Genomic DNA, 15998 nt, shown 5'->3' on the forward strand with positions numbered 1-15998 from the left:
TCTCTAGCACATGCTGAAACAGGAGGAGAGACTGAAGCCAATTCCCATCTGGTTTACAGCTCAGCCCTGTATTTCTGCCCCGAGGATGAGTAACTAAGGAGATGGGTACCTTCGCACTAACCCGCACCAGGAGACAGCATGTTTACCCTCTCTAGCGGCTGATTTATTTCCTCTACTTCTGCACGTGTGTTATTGTTGGGGCTGCCCCAGACCACTGTTTTTCCAGGCTTGTCTGTGATACTGAGTGCAGAGCAGTGACACCAGGGATGAGTTCCCAGAAGTGTTTTTTGGAAGCAAAGGGATTGAAAAGGACTCAAATGGGTTGAGCCCAAAATCGGTCCAGGCAGCCCAGTTGGCATCAGGATCTCTTTACAGTTTAATTTACTGTAAACTCTCACCCTCTTTGCAAACTGAAGAAATACTGATGGCTTCAGGAACACAGCCAGGACACGAGGTTTTCCATGCCTGGCAGCACAGGGCCCCCAGCTCCCCAGTGCACTCCGGTTGCTGGTGGGACCCATGGTGCTGGAGCCCCTCTACACCGCGGAGGGTGCAGGGCCAGGTGTCTGCTGGGACCTCCCTGCCCTTGGCTGCTTTGCTGCTGGGCTGAAAGCGCTCCCAGGGCGCCGGTCTCCCGTGTGCTGCTTTGTGTGCTTAGCCCAGGCTGCTGGCCGCGTGGAGGCGGGTAAGTGTCACCCCCTGACACCCTGTGGCAGGCAGAGCCGTCTCCCGTGATGACCAAGCCCTGCTCTAGAAAATGAGAACGGGGCAGCCCCTTCCCCGCCAGCTCCCCTGGCCCCGGGGCATGCATCCGCTCCCCCCAGCCCCATGGGCGACGGCGCGGCTGCGGCCGCTGGGTCGGAGCTGTCGGTGCGTGCAGGGCCACGGCATGGAGACGCTTCACTGCTGGGGAACCCGTGAGAAATTAAATTCTCCACTTGGCTGGTTCGGGTGACTTGGCTTTGCTCTGCCGACTTGTTCCTTCATTATTTTTTTGGCCGATAACTGACGGCAGGCTTGTCTTGTCTGTTTAATACCAGCACAGCGGCTCCAGGAGAGGCACAGGCTTGTCGGTCTCGGCGAGAGCGCACTGTATTACTCTCCCCACTTCATTTACTTTGTGGACAGGAGGGGAAAAGCCTCAAGGCGCTGCCGAGCCTGGCAGTCGGGATGTGGGTTTCCTCTGCAGGCTGGGTGCAGCCTCCGCTGCGGAGCCCCCCACGGCGCGGAGGCTGGGGCGTGCGGGGAGACCTGCGCACGTCTCGTGTTCAGGGGAGGCCTGGGCTTGGATGGGGCCAGGCAAGATGAGGACAGTGATTATTAAGATTAATCTTCCACTCACACCTCTTGGAGCATGCCAAGGAGACCTGCAGGCAGCCTCGCAGCCAGGTTTGTGACGGACTTGGCTGTTCCTGCTCTCTGGAGCACTTGGCACAACAGCACCTGCGGCGGTGGGTCGCCAGTGGGAGGTGGGTGCAGAGGCTCGCCTGTGTCCTCTTCCCCGCTGTGCAATGGCTGTCGGGCCCAGGATGGTTCCCGGCCCCCGCAGGGGCTGCACGGGGATGCCCGGGTGATGGTTCGGTTTGCCAGCTGCATCTTCAGTGTCGTGCTCTGTGCCAGAGACATTGCTCTGCCCTCAGGGCAGCCTTGGACCACGGCCAGCCCGGCTGAGCTGGGCTCTCCGGCAGACGTGTTTGAAGCCGTTCTGCGGTGTCGGGGCCCCAGCTGGCACCCGAAGCCTCGCCACACTCAGCTTTGTTCTTTTGCATCATGACTCCGCAGCATGGGCCTGCCTCGCCCTTGCAGCACCCTCCTGTCCAGTGCTCACAAGGACAGGTGAGCAGCAGGCACTTAGTTTAGAGACCCTGAGTAAGCTGGCAGCATGGGGGGTAGCACTCCTGGCCGCAGCGTCAGTGTCCTGCAGGCCTGTGTGGCTGCTGGTCCCCATCCCACACAGCGCAGCCACTGCCTTGTCACTCAGGGGCCAGAGGACCCGAGTGAGTGCTGGCCTTGGGGCTGTATTTTCTCTCTGGACAGAAGAGAGGTAATTTCTGAAGTACCATCTCCCTGTATGTATACTTTTCTACGCATTTTGGAGAGTGTGAGGGTCCAGAAGCTGACCTGCCGTGGGGTCGGAGCCACACACCAGGCAGCCCTGGCGCCTTGTCCCAGGTGCTCTTGCAGCAGGGAGCGAAGGAGGGGTCAGTTTGGTTCCACGCAGTGGGTCTTTGCCTGGAAGACAGGCTGCCTGTACCCTGCTACAGAGCCACTGCAGTTGGGTCCTCAGAGCATGGCTTGGCAAACGTAGCAGGTTTTTCTTTAATCAAGAGCAAGCAGGGAATTTAAAGACTGGGTTTTCTCCATCCTGTGATAAATTAACCTCCTCCTTGCGCAGGAGGACATGCGAATGCTCCAGATCAATGATCTTACTGATGCCTGGCCTCCCCTCCTTTGGAGGGAGAAAGGATCAAAGTGCATCAGCCCCTGCCCCTGCTGCTGCCTTTGGGGCAGCGAGTGGAGTGACTGTGGGTAATGATGATGAATGGCATGATTAATGCTGGAACCTGGACCTAAAGCTGGAGTTTCAGACCCTACTCACAGAACAATCCAGCCCCTGCTGTGCTATTTGGTGGCACTTAGAGTGCAGGGGAAGGCACGGGGGTGCTCCAGGCACCCCGACGGATAGACGCCCCTGACTGACGCCTGCGTTCAAGAGAGGAAAGGGCTCCTGTTCCCACACCCGGCTCGGTTCAGAGCTGCCCCTGCGGAGGCCGCGGCTGTGCTGAGGGGTGCCAGAGCCCTGTGATGGCCACTGGCAGAGGTGCGGGACACCCGTGGGTGGGATGCCCCAGAGCAAGACCACTGGATGGTGGCTCTTGCCTCACTGGCTCCTGGGCGGGAGGGATTCCCAGGCAGGCTGCCCTTGCCAGCCTGCTTGCAGAGCCCTGGCATGGGAGTTTAACTACCAGGGGAAGCAGGAGACAGAGGACAGTGCAGGGCTGCCTTTGTGTGCTGCTGTTCGGAGCAGCCCCGGCTCCCTGGGGATGGCCTGCGTTGCTCCTGCTGGCCACGGGAGAGTCCCTAATTTTATTTTGCGCTAGTGCTAATCATCAAAAGCAGTATTAGCTAAACTGCACCCAGCAAAACACTGCTTTGGAACAGCGTGTAATAATGACAGAGCCTGGAAAGCATTGATTTAAGCATGAGGGAGCTGGCACGGCTGTGTGCTGCTCCAGTGAGAGCACGCAAACAGGCCAGCAGCTTCGGGCCGGGTGTGGGTTGCTCTCCGGCCCACGGCCACGCTGCCAGGACACCCACAACCCCGAGCGTGGTGAGCCCCACGTCCTGCTCCCCATCATAACGCAGGTCCTCCGGGCACCTCGAGCCGTTCGTGAATGCGGTTGTGCTTCAACACAAGGTATCGGCAGCGTCCGCTCCTGCGGGTTCCCGGCAGGCACACCAGGCTCACCAGCGCTGGCCAGAGACGGCTCGAGACCGGACCGTCCCTCGGGATGTGGGGGTCCCCCGTGGGGATGGTGTTCCTCGGCCAGCAGCCGCGGCGCCCAGGGCTCTGCGGGCAGCTCAGTCACCTCGCGGGGCACGAGCACCAGTGCCGGGAGCCCGCAGCCTCGAACGCCTCTCGCCGAGGCTGTGGGGTCTCTGCCCTCCTGGCCGGGCAGGGTGCAGGAGTTTGTGCTGGGCTTGCTTTTGGGTGTAAAACCTTTTCTGAAGGAATGGTATCTGCTAAAACCTACCTTAACTCAAATGTGTACCATCACACGGCAATTCTCCTCTGCATCCCATTATTAAGGAAAGAAGCTAAGAGAAAATAAGTCCCTGACTTTTTAATTTTTGGTCATTTAAAACTAGTAGATTTATAAATTTCTCAGAAATAACTAGATAGATGTTACACGCGCAGCTCTGCCTGAACGATGCTCGTCCTTGTCTGTAGTTTTTGCTTTTCTAAACTCCTTTAAATGTATTTTTATAAAGCAGTGTTGACCTTTTCCACCAGCCCCTGTGGAGTGAGGTTGTATCTTGTGTAAAAGTCATATCAAATGGGCCACAAAAAATCACTCTTGCCTGATTAAAATGAATAGTCTAGATGACATGCGCATTTTCCTTCTGTGTCGTTAGCTTTGTGTGAGAGCTTGCAGCAATTGGGGCTTTTATGGGAGAAATACAGCTACAGGTACTGCTAGCTGCCTTAACGGATACTAATTACAATCCTTGTAACGATTGATTTGCAAAGAAAATTTCTATTGCCTCAAGGACAAACGTTTGTGCAAATCATATTATTGTGTGTGGAGAAATTGGTAACACTTTATGAAATGATTCATTTATAAATACTTTACTATTTATTAAATTAAATAGTATTATAACAATCCTTTTGCTAAGTTAAAATATAGTAAGTGTTCTGTTTTTTCATTATTTCTGTACTATAAAGCAGGCTATTAGATCTTGGTTGCCATCACCTGTTAAGACTATTGTCGGTGCATTTTGTAACATGCTGTGTCTTAGACATCTGAGGCACCCGCACCACACTGAAGGGTATCGAAAAGGCAGCTCATTTCAGCACCTCCTCTTCCCTTTCTTGATTTGGCCCTGAAATTCTAGAACAGAATAACTGTGAAGTTGCTCATTTTCTGGAGCATGGGGTTTGACTGTGGCAAATAACATAAACCTTGCCCATGGTTGTCTGTGTGGCTTCTTAAGCAAAGGTGGCACGTGCCCAGGCCCCGTAGGAAGCAGGGGTGAATGCTTCGCGGCCAGGTTCAGCTGCCTGTGGAACGCATGCGCTCGCAGGAAGCCCGTTAGGATCGCCTTAGCGAGCCACAGCAAAGCGATGTGCGTGCTGACCCAGGCAGCAGAAGCGATCCCTGTGGTTCCTTGGCTCATCCAGCACGGCTCTGATAACAAACGGTGGGTGCCCAGCCCTCACCGGTGGGACCAGCAGGTCCCTAACCCACCTGGCAGGAGATCTGGTTGCCATGTAGGTAAGACTGGTTCTGGTTCAGTACTTCCTTCGTCCCTGGATTTGACCCTCTCCAGAGAGGAGCCGAGAGACCTGCAAGCAGGAAGCATCTTGCATCATCTCCTAACCCTTGGGCTGGTTTGGGTGTTGTTGCTGTGTACGAGCCAACCATATTCAAAGGTACAGGGGCTCCACTCCGCTCCGGGTTTAGGTCTTCAAGACCCGGTGGGTCAGGAGCTGCTTTCCCATTTTCCTATGGGAACACTATTTCTCTGTGTTCAGACTCACCACTGTCCACCTGACCACGCTTCCAACATGGAAATGGCCCAGTGGCTCCATTCCTATTGTGTATTTCACCTGGAGAAATTAGAAGAGGAAGAAGCGGCACCTTGCGTATGAGGCGCGCAGGCGGCTGCACTCGCCCTGCGCTGTGCTTTGCAGCCCAGGGAGGCAAACAAGAGTGGTAGTTGCATCTACCAGTAATCAAATACATGCGAGTCCTGCACGTTAATGGTACTGCACCGGTGCTCCCAGGCTGACCAGTTCCATTCCTGCCTTGAGAAGTTGACCTAAAATTCCTGTCCACTCTGGAAAACAAGTGGACAAGACATCTTTACTGAGCTAGAAACATCTCTTGAATGTACCCTCTTTAATTTATGTTCCCTCCCACTTCATTGCCTGCAGCAAAAACCATTAATGGTGGCAGTTTGTGACACAACTGAAGGCTTCTCTAATGGGCAGCTCTCCCGCAATTCCACCGCACTTGGGCTTCGGAGGAATTTGCTGGCGTTGTGGTGCTCAGCTTCTCCCCCTCCATTTCCCAGGCTCCAGAGACTAATCCTTCCTTCAGCTGGTTTTGCTGCTGCTATGGCAATATTTTCTCCCCCATCGTGGTAATCACGCAATGGTCTCTGAGAACAGCAGGAGAAGCGGTGCCTGTTAGATGCATAAAAGGTAAGATGAACTACATGTCATAAAACTTTTAAAAGTTCCTTTTTTGTGTTTGTGCGGGGGTTATTTTATATGGCTTTTGATATGAAGCTAAAATTGCACATCAAAAAGGATAATGCATCTTTAAGCTGTTACAATGACTTCTAAATTTTTCATTTAATGTCAGTGAGGAAAAAACCCCCTCAGTTGGCTGAGTTACGTTGGTGAGATGGCTGTTTCATTCCATAAAGTGTCTGCAGCGGATTTGAACAGTAGGAAATCCAAGGGTGATAAATAGCTATTTCTAAGTAAATTTCATGCAATTGCCCTTTGGTTAAAGTCTTTCCTCTCAGCACTTTCCTGTGCACATAGCCCAACTAATAATATTCAGGAGCAAGTGCTTTCCAGTGTGACAACTGATTGCACTTTGAAGCAGTAAATGGCTGATTTCATAATTGGTATAATTTTTCACAAGTACCTGAATGTCATATACAGAAAGAATAAGCAACCTGGACTTAATACGGGAGCTTTTTCAATTCTCCTAAAAATCAATAATGTATTAAACCCCTCTAACTGATTAAAATAATGTGAACCCTGAGTAGGTTTTGTGAGGAAGGCAGGTTTCTTCAAGGGTGGCAGATTTATGGCAAAAGGGTTAATACATGGGGAGAATGGGGATACGTTACAGATGGAGTCCGTTTTCCTAATTAAACTTTTATCAAGATTTTCCCGGTTTGAATTGTTTCACTTAGTGCGATGGAAAAGAGCATTGCCTTTAGTGTTCAGGGCGGCACTCGCAGGGCTCGTGTGCGATGCCGAGAGCACTGTCCTCGCAGAAAAGATTGCGATTATAACTACGGTGTCTGTTCCAAAAATCCCATGCCGGCTCCAGAGGATCCCGCTGCCCCGCGGAGGCAGAAGGCACGGGGCAGTTTTCCAGAGGCGAGCTTTGCAGGTGCCAGTGCGGTCTCCGTACGGACAGAGCCCGAGCGCGCGGCACTGCTCCGGCCTGGGGGGGAGGAGGCGGCGGCTGCCGCAGGAGTTATCCTGGTGTGCGGGGGGCAATTTTTTGCCCAAGGGCCTCTTTGCATAAAAAAGTTCAATTAGTGTCACAGTGATGTGAACGTCAGTAACGGGGTTACGAAGGAAAGAGCCGCTCTGCCAGGAGATAAGCAGAAGGCTTTTTTCCCCAGGATTTTAAGATTTCTTGAAATCCTTTAAGACTGTTTGTGGAAAAATGTTTGAAGATCTATTGAGAAAATATTTGTAAGGATAAAGCAAAGCTGCAGTCTGACGGCAGAGACGTACAGGCGGGGAGCAGCGTGCGGAGGGCAGGTGAGGGGTGCGGGCGCCCGGCACCCAGGTGGGCGTATCGGAGGTGCGGCAGCACACACCGGCCTCGCTGGCAGCACCGCGTCTGCTGGGTATCGGCGGGGGCAGAGTAGCGGGGTGCACATAAAAGCCTCAGAAGCGAAGATTAAGAAAAAATCTTCGGTTAAAGCCGGGGTAAGCTGCTAAAGCCTACGGTACCACTTCGGTCCCCAGTGGCGTGGGCATCCACCTGTGCCTGACAAGGCGGCACCGTGTCCCCTCTCCCTGGGAGAGACGCGTCCCCGCTTGCCCCTGTGCCGGGCAGCCGGGTGGGAGCGCACCAGACCTGACACAGCACCCCTGCTCCTCCCCGGGAAGGGTGCTCTCCTTCCCAGCGCGGTCGCATGCAGCTGAACTGAGGAATCTACTCAAACTTCACTTCTCAAGATCGAGATCAGACACCTTAAGCTCTGCATTATTCACATTTGTCTGTTGTTTCTAACTCATTTCCTATTTTCCAGCTGAGGGACTCTGCCAGAAGCACTCTTTGCCAGAGATTAAAACAATTTAGGAAGCAGACACCCAATTCCTTTCTTTGGATAGTAGGCAAATTGGATATCTGTGAGAAGAAAGCAAATTTTATTATCAACAGATAGTTTGCTACTTAACTATCCTTAAGAATCCCTCAGTATTTATAGGCTTTTATTAGTTATCCGGAGCCGAAGGAAAACACGGTGCGTGCCGTGCAGAGGTACGCTGGCCACTGCCGCGTTCAGCCCCGTGCCTGCTGCCTCGCACCCCCGTGGGACCACCGGCAGCCCAGGGGGGCAGCGTGGGGAGCAAGTATTTAACAGGAGCAAAGATGCTGGAAAACAAACGTACCTGATGCAGGAGGAAGAGCCCGAGGCGCTCCTGCGCATGAGTGCGGTGCTCCCCGCGGTGGAGAACAGCCCCCGCGAGCTCCCCGCAAGTTCTGGCCCCACGCGCGTGGCACGGGTGCCGACGGGGCGCGTGCTCGCGTCGGGGCTCAGCCTCTGCCGGGGTTGGCGCGGTGCCCTGCCTGCACGGGGCGGGGGGGGCCGGACCGGGGCCCTTTGGGCCACGTCGTCGCACGCACCGATGCCGTTTTTACGCTGCAGCCGGCATTGCTGCTGCAAACAGCAACTAGTAAAGCACGAGCAGGATTGGGAAGGGCGGGGAGAGAACTCGGACACCGCAGGCCAGCGGGCGGCTGCGAAGCCCGCGCAGGAGCTCGGTTCTGTTTAAGCCTGGCTGGTTTATGGCCACCAGAAAAGCCTCTTGCTTTGAGCCTGCGGTGGCATCGCACTGCTGCTCTGCAGTTTGTGCTCTGCGTGTCTGCTCCAATGTCTGTAATGAGGCCACGGGACACGTGAAATAGTGCTTATGTCGTTAGCTGTGGCTCTCATTGATTTCTATCAAAATAGCTGTTTTAAATGCAATTACCACTAATTTGTGAAAATGCACCATTAGATATGTAAATTCATTGGCTAATGGATGCACGCAGCAGATTACAGTGAATGGCATGACGTGGGATAAGGAAATCGCAACCATTTCTCAGCTTGCTAAGCAGGTTCCCGGGGGCTGGGTTTCGGTCTCTGGGCGCTCTGGGGGTCTCCCAGGCGCCTCTCCCCCCGCCCTTCACGCAGGGCCTGGGCCACCTGGGACCTGGAGCTCTCTTCCCAAGCAGAGGTGTGCATCTCGCGTTTCCCGGTGCGATAGGGGTGGTGTGGGATATTCTGCAGGAGTCCGGGAAGACAAAGCGGATGGCTTTTAAAATTATACAAGGATCAGAAAAAAAAAAATCATGGAATCATTCATCAGGATTGCTGTAGTTCTTGACCACATAGTCAATGATTTATTTAATCTTAATGTATTCCATAAAGAGTCCCCATATTTCCATAAATATGTCATATCTACCTAATACATAGTAATGAACCTGCTCCAAGGGTAAATAAATAAGATCTAAGCTCAGCAAACCAATGTTTATCAAAGGGAGATATACAGATATTGAGTCCTTTAAAGTACCATTCTTCACAGCAATCACAACCAAGTTAGGCAATTTATAACATGTCAAGTCAATTAGAAATCCCAGCGGGCTCGGTGTGAGCCCAAAGGTGGAGGGGGCGGCTCTGGCGACGCGGGTACGGCCGTGCGGACGCGGGCGGGCGGGAGCGTGTTGGCGCGCGGCTGTCGCACGGATGCGCGCGATGCGGCGCCTGAGGCCCCGCAGGGCAGCGCCGCCGGCGTTGCTGCTCCGCAAACGCTGCGGAACCGTCGGGGAACTTCCTCCAGAGCACTGTTCTGTTTCCATAGCTGTTCTCACAGGCGTTTCATAAGGGGAACTTCTAGGTTTCACGGATAGAAGGACTTGCTGATTTTTGTTTTGAGAATTGTTTATTATGAAAAATTAAAATAGTTTCAAACAGAAAATTTTACTTGGACGGTTTTAATTTTTCTTATTCCATTATTTCATGGAATTACATGTAGCAGTGCATAACATGACGTAATATGCTAGTCTAAATATTTTCATACAAATACATGGAAAATACCTAAAATTAGTTGTTTCACTTTGCAACCACAATTCTTTTATAGGTTGCACCTTTTTAATCTTATTTTCTAGGGCAAAGTATTTCCTGTCTGTGGTGTAATTAGTTTGACAAAGTCAATAATAATAGAACATACTGATTGTGTCAATATGACACGTAATATTATGCACTTCTACTACCATTATGCCTATTATGACATGACTTGACATGGTATGACAGGTGACATTATGCGCTACTACTGATGTCATAAAATAATGTAAAAGTAATGAAAATAAATTTTTAAATGAAAAATTTTTAAATTAATTAATGACTTGTCCTAAGGGAAATTACCAAGCAAATCTCTTTCATTCCTGTTTAAGTTTTTTTCATTTTCACCAGGAAGGCAAACAGCCTCTGAAGAGTTAATGTTTCCTGCGAGGCTGGAGCCCTGGGTCTTGATCAGTTCACAAACCCACAGCTTGCTCCTCAGCGTCGAGCTCGCTCACGACCCACACGCACGTCTCTGCATCCTTGAGCCCAGCACGCGGCGGCACATCCGTGCCTCTGCGCATGCACCGCGTCCGCGTGCGATGCTCTGGGCTCCCACGGGCGGCAGCGCCGGGCGATGAGTGTTAACACATCCGTGTTGTGGGGCAGCAGCCCCCGTGGGTCGTTTAGAGCGGGACGACGTCAGTCCTGCCAGTCCCACACAACGGGTGTGAATAATACTCACAATGAAAAAATGCAATATTTTTTGCTTTATAAATTAGAGCATCTCGTCCTTTCGGGCGCTGGGGCGTTGGAGGAGACGTGGGTGCCCGGTGCCCGTCTCGCTGGGGGCGCGTGCCCGGCTCCGTGGGGGTCTCTGCCTGGTGCCTCCCAGCTCTGCTGCTGCCTGCGCTGGGCGTTCATGGGGGGGTGGTTTACTCCACTTTTTCCCCAAGAAAAACATTTTATTCTTCATCCTCTGCTTTGCTGCCTGCTCGCTGCTTTGCTTACCCACAGCAGTCAGGTTTTGTGCTGGCCTTTAAGACTTCTCAGGAGGAGCGTGTGGGGAGCACAGAAGCCCGGGACAACAGGGACGTGTCCTGGCAGACGAGGCGACGCGGGTGATGAAGACGCTGGCTGACACCAGACTGGCACGTTTTACTTGTGAGTTCTCATGTGAAGTATACGGCATCCTGATCCTAATTTTTATTCATTGTTACATGGATACAATGGCAATTCTCGCTTCCCAGAGACGCAAAACTGTTTGGAAAACACTTATAGCGGGTTGCTGGCAAGCTGGATGCTTACAAGCCTGAGCCTGTCCTGCGCTCATGTCCGCTGTAGCTGCAAAGGTGTGGATTCCCTGTACAAATCATTCGGAAAAAATGGCACTTGCTGGCAGGCAGGTAGGAGTTCCAGTGGCCTGGAGACTAAAGCAGGAATCAAACATGGGCACCAGGGACCGTAGTCTGTGCTCGATGTTCTCCTGCCTGTGAACCAGTCGGATAACTCAGCGGCTGGGATTCGGATTCATTTTTAATGAAATACTTTTTGCAACAATCCTACAGCAGCCCCAAATGGTGGCAGGTAAGAGGACGGCCAGGTGGAAGATCTCCTGCCTCAGCGGCTTCATGAGCTCCGTAAGGGAAGCCGCCGCCGTGGCCGGGAGGTGCAGCGGTGACGGGGCGGGGGGAGGGATGCTGGTGGGAGGGGGCGAGGGCGGGTGGCTGGCGGTGGCCGCAGAGGAGCCGTGTCGGTGCTGGGGAGAGGCGTGAGGACGAGGCTGACAAGGGGAGGAAGGGCGAGCGTGGGTGCGGTGGGGACCCGCCGGCCCACCAGTGCTGCAGGTCAGGGCAGGGTGGCCTGACACCTGCGTGCTGCAGTCCCGGGCCCCGGCTGGCACCTGCGGGGTCAGGGCAGAGGCTGAGCGGGTGCTTTTGGCACGATGCCCTAAAAAAGAGGGTGCACCCCTGCGCAGGGTGCCCACCCCATGCCTCCCAGGCGGCCATGCAGGACCCTGCCCTGCCCCACGGGCCTGGAGGGTGCTCGGAGCCGGGAGAACCCGCCAGCCACTGCTGTCACCGTGGGGCACAGGCACCAGGCCCGCGGCGCGGTCGTGCTCCCGGCCCGCGCTGGCTCGCGCAGGCGCTGGGCTCATCTGGCGCAGGCTGGCCCCACTGCGCGCTCCTGGCAGCGCCACAGCCTGGGCCACGCCAGCTGCGCTGCGCGCTCCAGCGCGTCATGCGTCTTCGTGCCAGCCGGCTGCCAGGGACCGGTGCCTCGGGCTCTGTCCCAGCCCTGTGGCTGGCAGAGGATGGCCGCCGGATCCCCGCTCCCCCACCTCCAGGCGCGGAGGAGCCACACAGACTTACATCTCCGGAGCCCGTTTCCCAGGGCCTCCGGCCTGCAAGTCCCTGTGGCCATGCTGGCCGAGCATGGCCCCTGTGCTTTGCCGCCCCGGCCAGCGAAGCCAGGAGAGGGGCTGGGCCCAGGCCAGCGTCTCCTCCCGAGCTGAATCTCAGACCAGCGTGGGATGAGCTGCCCCTAAGCGCTTGGAGCCCCCCAGGTGCTCCTGATCCGCTGTGACCGAGTCCCATCCTCACTGCAGGACATTTGCCACCTCACCTTGCAGTGAAAGCCACGCTGCAGCGTCGTTCCCTCACCCTCCCATCCCAGCAGCACTGCTGCTGCCTTGCAAGTGGTGCAGTTGCTGCAGGACGCGCATCATGCACGTGATTTACTGAGGCTCCTCTCTGCTGCCATCGCTCCTCTGCTGAAGCCACATGGGACCATGCAGGTGACAGCGTGCTGCTGCCCTGGGGGTGAATCCACGGCTCTGACGAGAGCAGCCTCCCCGCAGCGCTGCACCAGGGCCAAGGGTGCTCCTCCTGCGGAGCCCGCGCCAGCCCGCTGCCGCGCAGCACGGGTCACCTGCACCCCCATGGCTGTGGTCCCCCTTTGCAGTGCAGCTGGCTCCACTTTTGAGTTGTCACGGGGTGGGGGAGAGGCTCCGTGTCTCCAGGGCTTGCGTAAGGGGGTGGGAGGTGCGTCCCCCGCGAGGGGACGTGGCTGCCAGCCCCGTGGGATGTTCCCTGCCTGGCCACAGTGGCCGTGGTGGGAGAGCCCTGCAGAGCCTCGCCCCCGCTGCCGTGACATGCCTTGCTGGGGCCTCTGCCCTTAGTGCATGGGATGGGCAGCGGTGCTGACAACTCTTCCCAGGCACGAGCGACCCTGGTGATACGAGAAAGGTCATGCGGGGATCTTGACAGTGTCATCCTCAAATGGACGTGTCATTTTTTATTATTCAGTGCTGATAGAGTGCTCAGAATAAAGGCAGCTGATGGCTGGGAGCCGAGACAGCCTCTGGCCTCTGCTCCCAGCCCCTTCCAGCACACGGCGTGGCGCGGAGCCCCTCCGAGCTGCCATCCTCCTCCTCGGCGGCTGTGGGCGGGAGCAGCGGCTGTGAGCCGGGGGCTGCGTGGCCCCTGCCCGGGGTGCCTGTGCCGGGGGTGCCGGGGAGCGTGCGGCTGGGTGCGCGGCCGGGTGCGCGCCCGAGTGACGGGAGCTGCGCCAGAGCGGCTCCTCGCCAGCCCTTCCGCCTCCCCCGGGGTGCGGGTCAGCCTGCAGGAGGGAGGGGGCCCGGGGGGACCCCGCCAGCCCTCGAGCGAGGGGCTGGGTCTCAGCTGTCCTCCCACGACGCCACCTCTGCTGCCCGGACCTCCTGCCCTCCCGCCTGCGCGGGCACCGGGCGCTGCGCGGGCCGTGAAAACGCAGTCTCGGCGTGGAAGTTCGCTCGTGCTCCAGACTCGCGTTGGAGTGCCACTTTCCACCTCCGTGAAAGCAAATGAAAGAGTTTTGATCCAAATTGCATTTCCTCTCGTAGTCTGGAGTATGACGGCACATTAAAGCCTATAATATTCCACTGCTGCTCTTTTGCATGATTTTTTAATTAAAAAACTATGGAGTAAACAAACATTCCGCTCTGGAGTAGCCCTGCAGAGACCCATCGGTAGGCACATTTATATCCCTACACTTTTTCAAGAAAGTTTATATCTTAACAAAAAAAAAAAAAAAAAAAAAAATCACCCATCCAAACAGTTAGTATTGGATAAAAGTTTGAAGTGAAAGGCAGCTGGCAACCTTCTTCAGCCCGTGAAATGATATTAACATTTTATTATTCTAAGGTGAGCTTTTTGAAACGGAATTTTAAATGTTACCCTGCTGTTCCAGAACACAAAAACCTTTAATTTTATGCAAATGAACAGCGAGGAGCTGAGCGCTTAATGTAAACGAACACTTTCTTTGTAGGAGAGGTTGGAAGAGAAAAAAAAAATTCCCAGGGATTCTTTAATTGCTGTCTGAAATTATGTAAATCCCACCGCTAGGCAGAACGCAATTATCCCGTGCCCCTCTCTGCCAGCATTGCTAATGTCTAACAAAATATCGGTGGGTGACATTTAGTCGAGGTAATGCAAATGAGAATTAATTTTTTTCCAAGACAAAGGGCAGCTAAAAGATCACCTCATTCATACGCGGCGGGGGGGCAGAGCCGGAGGGCTCTGCCGGGGACGCGGCGCCAGAGGGGGGCGAGGGCACCGGGAAGTTGGGCTTGTGGCACTCAGGGACAGCTGGGCCCAGGCCAGCGCCTGTAAGCGTTTTTCTATCTTTTTATTTTTTAATGGAACGACTCCCGGGGAGGTGGGGGCAGGTTGTTTGTTTTTCTCTTTTAATTCATGGTCATCCTGACACGGGGGCAGGGTGGGAAACGTGATTGAAACCCCGTAATGGCTCTGCCTGGTGTTGGGTAAAGGCGGCTTGTGATTTATCACCTGCTTGCGCTGATAACTAGCAATAATTCTATTAAATATTCAGAGTGAGGCTTTTGCGACACAATTATCAAACGGGATTTGTTAGTGCAGAAATGCTTCACGAGCACAAAAGGGTGCTGCGGGTGTGGGAAAAGGGCCGCTTTGTAAAGGGCTTCCCTTGCCCCTGCTTCGACCCAGGCTGGGGTTGCCTCCACGCTTGGAAGGTGGCGGGATGGTTCCCATTTCTGTAGCATAAATCAGGGAAGTCAAACAGGAATTTTCCTTCTTTTCTCTTCTTGTTTTCCTTTTCGTTTTTTTACTTTTGCTTCTTGTGTTTCACAGCTACCTTTGCTTCCAAGGCTGCCTCTAAGAGCCTGTGACTCTGCTTACCTTTTAAAAGAGAAAAGGAAACCTCAGTGGGAGCTGGTGCAAGGCAGGGGCAGGTCTGTGTGAAGAGTGATGAAGTATACGGATGCTCAGAAGGCTCCGGATCAGGGTAAGAAGTGCTCGTGGAATTATCCTTTGAAATGTACACTCTCTGCAGGGAGGCCCCGGGGATCATCCTTGCTGGAGGAGACGGGCTGAGTTGCACCATCTGCTTGGGATTTAGGACAGGCAGAGCTGTGAAAATATGAATTAAAAATACAGAGTAGCAAGAAATAGTTTCCTCTTGCCCTGTCTTTTTGAAATTTTTCCAAGCAAAACTGGATGGCTGGTGCCACCCGCGTGCCACGGCGTTCCCTGTGACGGGGCTGGGTGGCTGGCAGCCAGCAGGGACCCCCGGACCCGCACCGCAGGCTCTGCCGCCCAGCACCAGCCGCGTCTGAGCATGGCAGCTCCGGCAAAGCTCAGACACGTCCCTATTTTTTGCGTTCCGTTCTTGCTGCATCAGCTCCCCATGACCTTGCTAAGGCAGCAGGAGAGAGGCCAATGCCCACGAGGAGCCCCGGGACCTGGCAAGCTCTCCTGGGCAACCATCGCCAGCAGCCTGCGGCTCGCTCCACTGTCCCATTTATGAGTGTAGGAGCTCCAGTGCCGAAAGAGAAATGGATGTATCATCTGTTTCTCATTGCATTCCCTTCCTTTGAGTTGTTGAAGCCAGTGCATTGAGAAATGCGTTCCCCTGATGCCCACACCGTGACCACCAGCCTGCCCAGACCCTCCCCGAGCCGTGCTTGGCACCCACAGGGCCGCACGCTGGTGCAGTCCTGCCGTGCTGGTACCCACCGGGGGGATGAAGGTGAGGTGGTGCAACTGCAGCAGAAGCTGACCCTTGTCTGCAAGACACCGCTGCTGTACAGACAGAGGCTGTCCTTGCCCTCCTAAAATTTGTAAGCTTTATAATCTAAGATTTAGACTCTTCAAAGCTTTATGCCTGTCTTTAACCTGTAGCACATGCATAGTCTCAATGGGATTTCTCATCTGCTAAGAGTTAAGCAC

Source organism: Phaethon aethereus (assembly GCF_964289735.1).
Source record: "Phaethon aethereus genome assembly, chromosome: 20".
In the NCBI taxonomy this organism is placed as follows: Eukaryota; Metazoa; Chordata; class Aves; order Phaethontiformes; family Phaethontidae; genus Phaethon; species Phaethon aethereus.